The sequence below is a fragment of the Mytilus californianus genome, unplaced genomic scaffold (assembly GCF_021869535.1).
Source record: "Mytilus californianus isolate M0D057914Y unplaced genomic scaffold, xbMytCali1.0.p SCAF_8, whole genome shotgun sequence".
NCBI lineage: Eukaryota > Metazoa > Mollusca > Bivalvia > Mytilida > Mytilidae > Mytilus > Mytilus californianus.
Genome location: NW_026262734.1, coordinates 49,329,395 through 49,337,890, shown reverse-complemented (window position 1 = coordinate 49,337,890; position 8,496 = coordinate 49,329,395).

The following is an 8,496-nucleotide window of genomic DNA, read 5'->3' as shown; positions in this document are numbered from 1 at the left end:
GGATACGAAATTTAATTTCAGTCTAACCTTCACCCCACTATAAATTGTTGTACATGTTTTTATAAGTGGTATATTGTTATTACAGCATATACTTTATATACATGATATATAAAAGAAATTGTATTTTCTTTGGCATTTAAAAAAATGTATTTTTTTTACATTATTAAAATTTTTAATTTCTTTTGGCATAATTTAAAAGAATTTGTATTTTCTTTGGCATTATTAGACATAAGATTTATGAATGAAATACTCACTATATGTGCTTGTTATTAAAATATACATATTTGCAAACATATACTTTGTATACAGTAGAGTATTATTATTATCCATGTCCAAACTACATTATACAATTTAAAGATATTATTTGTGAAACTTATTTACAGTACTCAAGTAAACACCAAAGGTTGTTTAAATTATCAAAATTTTTACTAAGTTTATACAAACTTTTTTAATATTTCTAAATTGTAATCTGAGACTACTATAACACTTGTGTTACAATAGTCTCAGTTGTTATGTAGTTTATTTTTAAAACATAGACCTTACGTATGTCACATTTAAAGTGATTTTGACACTATTCCATGTATTTATTTCACAAGCAGGATCATTTTCAAAATTGTATTTTAATCTTTACTTTAATTCACATTAGCATGTACGTTTGGGTTCAGACTATATTAATATATGAGCTGCATCGGATATATAAAAATCGACCTTATGCAAATGAATATCAATACATCTGTTAACTTATTTCGGGTTAAAAAAATATATGCAAAGTCTGTAGTGGTTGAAAATTGAGTTGATATCAGAAACCTACAAAACAGACTAAAATTCATCTCTTATTTCGTATTTTGATGTTCCAAAATCAATCAAAGTCTTATACATATACTTGCATACGTGTACTTGCATAAGGTCGATTTCTATCCGACACAGCTCATATATCTATATGTCTGAGGATTCAATTAATATATATTCGATGCTTTAACACTACATATTTAGATAGTTTTTTATACGACCGCAAAAAAATTTTTGTGGTCGTATATTGGTATGACGTTGGCGTCGTCGTCGTCGTCGTCGTCGTCGTCGTCGTCGTCCGGCGTCGTCGTCCGAATACACATTAGTTTTCGCACTCTAACTTTAGTTTAAGTGAATGGATCTCATTGAAATTTTACCATAAGGTTCAATACCACAAAAGGAAGGTGGGGATTGATTTTGGGGGTTATGGTACTAACAGTTAAGGAATTAGGGGCCAAAAGGGGCCAAAAATAAGCATTTTTGTAACTTCCAGACATAACTTGTGTGTAAGTGTATGGATCTCTCTGACATTGTACCACAAGGTTCCATATCACAAAGGGAATGCTGGGATTGATTTTGGGGGTATTTGTCTCCAAATTTTAGGAATTAGGGGCCAAAAAGGGGCAAAAAACAAGCATTTTTCTAGTTTCATGACAATAACTTGTTTGTAAGTGTATGGATCTTTATGAAATTGTACTACAAGGTTCCATATCACAAAGGGAATACTGGGATTGATTTTTGGAGTAATTTCCTCCAAATATTAGGAATTAGGGGCCAAAAAGGGGCAAAAAACAAGCATTTTTCTAGTTTCAGGACAATAACTTGTGTGTAAGTGTATGGATCTTTATGAAATTGTACTGCAAGGTTCCATATCACAAAGGGAAAGCTGGAATTGAGTTTGGGGGTAATTGCCCTAAACGTTTAGGAATTTGGGGCCAAAAAGGGGCCAAAAAACAAGCATTTTTCTAGTTTCCAGACAATAACTTGTGTTCAAGTGTATGAATCTCTCTGAAATTGTACTGCAAGGTACCATACCACAAAGGGAAAGCTGGGATTGAGTTTGGAGGCGATGAATCATAAGGGGGTTCAAAAAATTGGGGGGGGGGGGGGATTTTTTTTTTCCTTTTTTTTCTTTAACATTTTCCATTTTAAATTGGTTATTTCTGATTTATATATAAAAGCAAATAATAATGATATGGTTTGAATAGGCATACATGTGAACCTCCCGACGGGAGTACAATAATCCCGTTTTCAGGGGTCTCTTCCCCCCCTCCCGTTGAAAAAATCCTGTGTATGAAATTTTTCATGAATGAAAAATTTCTGCCCAACATAACATCTCAGGCATCTGGTGTAACTGACATTACCTGAAGTTATATTTTACCTGTAAATCAATTAACATGCATAATTATATGGCTTCACTTGTCAGCTTGGGTGTCAAACTTACTGGTAAGCAACGATTTTTACCTCAGGCTAACTGCCGTTGTGTAACAAAAACTGTGTATTTATTGGGTTACTTCCCTTGATTTATCCTGTTTTAAGTTACTTTCCTTTTAATAATGAAAATTTTTAAAAGAATATAAATAAAATATAAATTGAACAAATAATCATAAAAGGATGGTTATTAAATGATTTTAAATGTCTTAGGACAAATAAAAAAATAATAATTTGAAAATTATTTGAGGATTCTGTACTTCCTTTTAAGGCTTAAATTGAAATTTATATAATAACTATGACCCTAATTTTACAGATAGAATGAATTTCTGAGTTTGCAAATAAAAACTATTTGCAAGAGAAAAAAAAAAAAAATAAAAACTATTTGCAGACAGCTAAACAAATGTTCTGGTTGCAATGATTGTTTTATAGAATATGAAGTAAAAAATTTAAAGAACATACTGGAAAAAAACAATGTTAGATTGAACATGTAGAATATAAAGATGGAGAAACTTTATAAGTACAAGGGTACTATAAACATAATAAATTGGTTGGAAAGTTGAAGAAAACACACTTTAAAAGACCATTTTTACAGCACACGGTTACATTTACAACAAAATTAATGTCGATTAAAAACCTCCTGATCTGAGTCCTAATCTCCTGACCAAAATTTCCCAATCTCCTGATCTGAGTTTCACAGTCCATCACATGTATGAATAGGTAAATTGAAAATTTTTAAGTTCTTAGACCACTTTCATTCTGTGTCAGAAACCTATGCTGTGTCAAATCCAAATTCAGTGCTGTATCAAGCTTGAATGTTGTGTCCATACTTGCCCCAACTGTTCAGGGTTCGACCTCTGCGGTCGTATCAAGCTGCGCCCCAGCGGAGCATTTTATTGTTTGATATGTTATTGCAATTTTTGTCAAAAACAAATTCAAACAATAACCAAAACTATAGAAAATATGATTCCAATACAGATTAATTCAGTTTGGTTGCACTAGGATGTTCTTTATTGCAATGTTTTAAAAACAAACATGTAAAAAAGTTGAATCGTTTTAGCTACAGACTGAATTTTAACTAATATCAAAAATGTTGAAATGTTATTGAATGTTATTATTTTGACTCTTGGCCAATCAAATTCCAAAAGATTTAATCAACTGTCCGATATTCAATCTGTCTGTGAAACAAATACAAGGAACACTAGCAATACTTCTGAACCATTCTGTTGGTTTGCTTGGATGAAGTAAATTAATAATCAAGATAATATTTGGAATAAATTGACGTTAACTCAACACCTCTTTCATTCAAGTATGAATATATAAATTTACATGTGCTGCATATTGTAATGGGACCAATGAAATATTGTACTTGTTGTTTTTCTTTAATGGTGAAATAATGTTTTTTTTTGTGTAGATACGATTTACCTACAAAAAAACAGCGAAATGATATTTCATCACAACACAAAGTTTTCTGGTCACAAATTTATTATGCATAAAATAGTCAACAATAAAGAACAGTTGTTATTATATAAGCTAGTGTTTTCCTCTGCCACTGCACTGTACTGAGGCTCAACCAAGGAGCAATGAAATTATAAATCCAAAGGGAGAGGCAATATCGTGGCAAAATTGAGAAAAAGACAAAATGAAACTAATAATTTTTCACCAAATATTACACAGAAAACGTAAGATGAACAGATAGACAGTCTGTCACTTATTAATCAGTATTATTATAGGACCGCGCTAGGCTTCGCCAATGTCGCAAATTGCGATTTTTTTAATTTCATCTGGCGACAAAATACGGCTGCTGGCGATATTTCTGCGGCCAACATTTTCCGACGTCAGAAATTTCATTGCTTGACTGTGACGGTAATAATATCGATCGTCATTAAAATTGCTAAAAGTAAAAAAAAAAAATGAATTGTACGAAATATTATCTGGCGATAAGTTAATGACTTTGTTTACGACCCCATTCTAATCAACGGTCACATCAGGTGTCATAATCAGTTGTTACAGGTAATCCGATTATCCGATTCAATTATAACAACAATATACTCTCGATAATCGGATCTTGTGACATGGTACGGTGATATCTCCAATATGCAAATCATTAAACTGCGCCGGTCCGCCAAGTAGCAATTGATTTATATTCCCCGCCATAGAACTATCTTCAAATGATCTGACTTGGTCTATTGCTGACTCTATCCTTTTGAAAAAGTCTGTTGGTAATGAATCCCATCGTTCATAGCATTCGGAACAAAGGCTGCATATATTATAAGTGATTCTATTCTAGTTGCAATCCGAGAAAATAATAGATGTGCATTCACGATGGTAATTCTTTCAGCTATTTTTCAATTGCCCTGTTGGGAAAGTATTAGCCTACTATGTGTTCTTCTTTCTGTTAGTGGCGGTTAGTTAAGTTATTTCATAGTATGCTGTCATTAAACCAGGTTCCTGCAGGTGTCAAATGCACTCGACTCCAATCTTAATTGACTAGGATTGTCAGTTTCCCTACCGAAGATCGGCGGTTCTCTCCGGCTTCTTCCGCCAATAAGAACCGATCGCCATAGAATAGCACAATAGTCAGAAAGTGGCGTTAAAAACTAATCAATCTATATTTAATCCCGGATCGTTATCATTGATGTCATAACACAGGGCCGCTTTCTTTTAAATGTGTTCTAATTTCTCCTGGAGACAATTTTGGTGTGGATCGCAGACGGCACTTGAATATTAAAGGATTGGTATTTTGTACGCCTGTTATGTTACTTGCTTGTGGCAGGATGACAATGTGCGCTTAAACAATTTCAGTTTTTGTATGATTTACTGCAGGTTTCTTTAATCTAGGTTACTTATGATGTTTTACATCGAAATATTCGATCGACTCCAGACTTTATACTACATTTAGTTAGGCGTCTTTCATGATATAATCAAATTTGACGTACTGATTGTTATCATACAGTTCCATGGCCGATTGGAATCCGTCATGTCAAATGGTTTCAGTACCCAATTTTTAACTGATAGTTATTATACAGTTCCATGGCCGGTTGGAATCCGTCATATCCCATGGTTTCAGTACCCAATTTTCTGGTCTATTTATGTTCTCTGTTCACTTTCATGCGAGAAAAACTCAATACATATACAACAGATGTAACCAGCGGATCATTACATGTAATTTCTTACCCTTCTGAAGCATCGGAGTTAATTCTAGGTTTGAATGGAGTTCTAGTAGCCAAAATGTATTTACATGTCCCACCTACGATAGTAGAGGGGCATTATGTTTTTCGGTCTGTGCGTCCGTTCGTTCGTCCGTCTGTCCCGCTTCATGTAAAAGTTTTTGGTCAAGGTAGTTTTTGATGACGTTGAAGTCCAATCAACTTGAAACTTTAAGTAGGTACACATGTTCCCTATGATATACTCTTTCTAATTGTAATGCCAAATTAGAGTTTTGACCCCAATTTCACGGTCCACTGAACATAGAAAATGATTGTGCGAGTAGGGTATCCGTGTACTATGGACACATTCTTGTTTGTGTTGTGTATTACGAATTACTATTTTTCTCGATCTTTTTTTAGCTCATCTGGCCTAAAAGGCCAAGTGAGCTTTTCTCATCACTTGGCGTCCGTCGTCCGTCGTCAATAACTTTTACAAAAATCTTCTCGTCTGAAACTACTGGACCAAATTTTACCAAACTTGGCCACAATTATCATTGGGGTATCTAGTTAAAAAAATGTGTCCGATGACCCGGCCCGCCAACCAAGATGGCCGCCATGGCTAAAAATAGAACATAGGGGTAAAATGTACATTTTGGCTTGTATCTCTGAAACCAAAGCATTTAGAGCAAATCTGACATGTGTAAAATTGTTCATCAGGTCAAGATCTATCTGGCCTGAAATTTTCAGACAAATCAGACAACCCATTGTTGGGTTGCTGACCATGAATTGGTAATTTTAAGAAAATTTTGCAGGTTTTGGTTATTAATCTTCAATATTATTATAGATAGAGATAAACTGTAAACAGCAATAATGTACAGCAAAGTAAGATCTACAAATAAGTCAACATGACCAAAATGGTCAATTGACCCCTTAAGGAGTTATTGTCCTTAATAGTAATTTTTTAACAATTTTTTGTAAATTTTTGTAATCTTTTACAAAAATCTTCTCCTCTGAAACTACTGAGACAAATTTAACCAAACTTGGCCACAATCATCATTAGGGTATCTAGTTTAAAAAATGTGTCCGATGACCCCGTCTGCCAACCAACATGGCCAACATGGCTAAAAATAGAACATAGGAGTAAAATGCAAGTTTTATCTATTATTTTTTGAACCGTTATAAATAGAGAAAATCTGAAAGGAGCAAAAATGTTCAGAATAATGAGCTCTATACTAATTGTCCATATACCTCAAAACTGTGAGACGAATTCTTATAGGAGTTATTTCCCGTAAATGATAAATTTTACCATTTTTTCATTTTTGCTATGATATTTAAGAGAGAACCATTTTTTTTCGTTATGCCTTATATGATTTAAATTATAAGAGATAAATAAACACTTTAAATTACAAAAATGATCAGCAAGGCAAGATCTATTAAAAAGTCAAATTTTGCCGATATATTTAGTAGACTGTCACCCTTCATAGGAGTGATTGCCCTTAAATGAGGATTTTTTTTACCCTATTTTGTGGTTTGAGCAAAAACTAAAGAAGATAGAGAGAAACCTAACATACTAAAAGATCAGTAATACAAAATAAACAAAAAAGAGATTTTTGTCATGAAGTCTATTCTCGTCTACAATGTTGGAGAGTGTCCTTTGTTAGATATGCACATAGACCAAGGTGAGCGACACAGGCTCTTAGCCTCTAGTTTTATGCCCCCGCCGTAGCGGAAGGGGCATCAAGTTTTACCCTTGTCCGTCTGTACGTACGTACGTACGTCCCAAAATTGGTTTCCGTTCTCTTACTGAGTTTGTCTCAAACAAATGTTATGAAACTTATACACAATGCCAATTACCACAAAACACAGATCAAGTTTGAATTTTGGTGGCGTCACTTTAACCGTTCTAGAGTTATGCCCCTTTATAAATGGAAAAATTGCAAATATTTAGTTTCCGTTCTCTAACTTAAGTTTGCCTCAACCAAATGTTACGAAATACACAATGCTTATTACCACAAAACACAGATCAAGATTGAATTTTGGTAGCGTCACTCTAACTTTTCTAGAGTTATGCCTCTTTATAAATGGAAAAATTGCAAAATTTTTAGGTTCCGTTCTCTAACTTAAGTTTGCCTCAACCAAATGTTATGAAACTTATACACAATGCTTATTACCACAAAATACAGATCAAGTTAAAATTTTGGTAGCATCACTCTAACCGTTCTAGAGTTATGCCCCTTTATAAATGGAAAAATTACAAAATTTTTAGTTTCCGTTCTCTAACTTTAGTTTGCCTCAACCAAATGTTATGAAACTTATACACAATGCTTATTACCACAAAATACAGATCAAGTTTAAATTTTGGTAGCATCACTCTAACCGTTCTAGAGTAATGCCCTTTATAAATGGAAAAAAATGGCAAAATTTTTAGTTTCCGTTCTCTAACTTAAGTTTGCCACAACCAAATGTTATGAAACTTATACACAATGCTTATTATCACAAAATACAGATCAAGACTTAATTTTGGTAGCGTCACTCTAACCGTTCTAGAGTTATGCCCCTTCATAAATGGAAAAATTGCTAAATTTTTAGTTTCCGTTCTCTAACTTAAATTTGCCTCAACCAAATTTTATGAGACATATACACAATGCTTATTACCACAAAATAAGATGAAGTTTGAATTTTGGTGGGGTCACTTTAAACATTCTCGAGTTATGCCCCTTTATAAATGGAAAAAAATGCAAAATTTTTAGTTTCCGTTCTCTAACTTAAGTTGCCTCAACCAAATCTTATGAAACTTATACACAATGCGTTTTACCACAAAACACAGATCAAGTTGAATTTTGGTAGCGTCACTTTAATCATTATCGAGTTATGCCCCTTCATAAATCGAAAAATTGCAAAAATTTTAGTTTCCGTTCTGTAACTAAAGTTTGCCCCAACCAAACATTATGAAACCTATACACAATACTTATTACCTTAAAACTCAGATCAAATACAAATTTGGGTAACGTCACTTATATCGTTCTTGAGTTATGTCCCTTTATAATGTTGTATGCAAGCGACGCCCAGGGCATCATCAGTGTCCATGGGAACACATTCTCCATTTATTTACAATAGTATAGACAGG